Source organism: Gastrolobium bilobum, unplaced genomic scaffold (genome assembly GCF_033153095.1).
Source record: "Gastrolobium bilobum isolate Gb01-03AN ecotype WA unplaced genomic scaffold, APGP_CSIRO_Gbil_v1 utg39767, whole genome shotgun sequence".
In the NCBI taxonomy this organism is placed as follows: Eukaryota; Viridiplantae; Streptophyta; class Magnoliopsida; order Fabales; family Fabaceae; genus Gastrolobium; species Gastrolobium bilobum.
Genome location: NW_026898025.1, coordinates 29,461 through 31,931, shown reverse-complemented (window position 1 = coordinate 31,931; position 2,471 = coordinate 29,461).

The following is a 2,471-nucleotide window of genomic DNA, read 5'->3' as shown; positions in this document are numbered from 1 at the left end:
TTCAAGTGTTAATTTGAGATTTATTTTTCTAAATTTTCTTTCTCATTTTGTTATGCCTCATTAGGTTGTCAATAGGCCAATTCAAGTGCCGGTTCGTCATTTTCGCTTCGAATTACATCAGAACGCGAAAATCGCAAAATCACCCCTTTTCTCCTGGAAGGTTCGACCATCTATGTGTTATTTGGGGATTTATTTTTCTAAATTTTCTTTCTCATTTTATAACGCTTCCTTAGGTTGCTTAGAGGCTAGTTCAATCGTCGTTTTCCGTTTTACGACATTTTCGCATCGTTTTGCGAAATATTTCACTCTAGGCTCATTTAGGTCTCTAAACACAATTCATTTTTCCCATTGATTCAAACACTTTCCAACCAGAACACAACCCATCTAAGTACCATATAACTACACCAATCATCATCCAAATCATTTTTCAACATCAATTCCTCAATTTTTCCTCAAAGGTTCGAATTTTGCCCTATGACATTCCAAGGAATTTCCATTCAATTTTAATCACTCCAACATTCACACAACCTATTATATCATCATACCATCATGCCACAATTCATCATACAAAGTGTCAACACCAAAATTCAAAAGTTCAAAGTCATGATCATCAATTTTTTCTAAGTTAAATTGATCAATTTTCACCAATAAATTTCATCGCATTTCTAGCTTTAATACATCATTCTAACACATTATCATCTAATACATATTTTCAAATTGAGCTCTCTAACATCACAAATCATCAAATTCCCCCTTAGGGTTCATGAATTCAATCCAAGAATTAAACCGTTAAAATGGTGAAGAAACTTACTCAAAAGCTTGGCACAAGACTCCTCCAAGCTATCCTAAACCATTGGAGCTCCAAAAAACTCCATGAACATCAAAACTCCCACCAAATTCGTGACTTAAAACTGCCCATAACTCACCAATGAGAGGGTTTCAAGGTTAATGGATACCACCAATGTGTTTGGAAGGTTGTTTCCAACAAATTTCAACACAAAAATCGCTTGATTTGGTTAAGAAATTATGGATTTAGAAGGAATTGAAATTTGAATGAAAAATGGGGTTATTTGGGGGGAGGAGCACGGTTTTGGCATGAGAAGGGGAGGGAAGGGTGATGATGAATAGTGGTAGGGTGATGTGGCTTAAGTGGTTTAAGTGAGGTGGGTCCCACGCCACCTCACGCGATTCAAAACGCGTCAAAACTCTCACTAAACGTCCGTAAATTCAAAGCCTATTTAGAAACTCTAATTTTTAACATTAACTATTCCACTTTAATTAGGCTTGATCAGATGAATTCGGAGTCCTCCATTCGTTCGGAGAAAACACTGTTTTAAGCTATCGCGCGCGCCGTTGGCACGCTTCCCCAAAATGACTTACTTTCATCAAATTTTATCAACAATCATATTTCTAACTCATTAGACCATTTATAACTCATATTTGAAACCTAGAGCTCAAAATTCAATTAGCACGTTTTACGGTGCAATCGTAACGCGATATTTTTACCCGCGAAAAATACTATTCACTGATTTTTCTGAAACTTGCCTATCCACTCAATTTTTCGTTCTGAACCCATTTCCAGGGTTATTTTTACCATATGAGATCTTCTACTCAATTTTTTATCTTCCTAGGGTTGTGTGTTGGCTAATTACCGTTTTGCCCTTTCTTTGTATTCTGGCCTAATCTTTAGGATTTTCAATAATCCATCACTTGATTGCTCACTTAATATTTTAATTACTTGATTTAAAATTGTGAGGTGTTATATCATGTCCCGTGTCAATATCGGTGCAATATAGGAATAACCTACTGTTATGGACTCATATATGAGGCCCATTTATTGCTAAGCCCAACAAGTGGCAATCCAAATATAAATCTGATATAATCAAAGAAGGATGGATTTCATCAAGGATATCAGTTCTAATATGATAACATCAAACATAGGCTTGGGCTGTTACGAAAGGCATAAAATATAACACCTCGCATTTCTAAAATTGAAATATTAATATATTAAATGAGAATTAAAGAGAAGGATTAGTGAAAATTCTGAAAATTAGGCCAAAATACAAGGAAAGGGCAAAACGGTAATTAGCCAACACGCAACCCTAGGAAGATAAAAATTGAGTAGAAGGTCTCAGATGGTAAAAATAACCCTGGAAATGGATTCAGAACGAAATATCGAGTGGATAGGCATGTTTCGGAAAATTTGATGAATATGGATTTTTCCGGTGTAAAATACTGCGGTATAATTGTACCGATAAACGTAAAATATAATCATTATTTTTAGGAAGTAAAAATATGACGTGGACGAGAAAATTACGTAGGTTATGAATTTGTGGTGTAAATTAGGTGACTGATTAAAGTTAAATTGCATCTGGGACCCACATATGGTTTAAGTGACTCAAAATTCACAATTTCATGACATTTTCTCTCTCCATTCTCTTCTCCTTTCCCGTGAAGTGCAGCCCTCCATG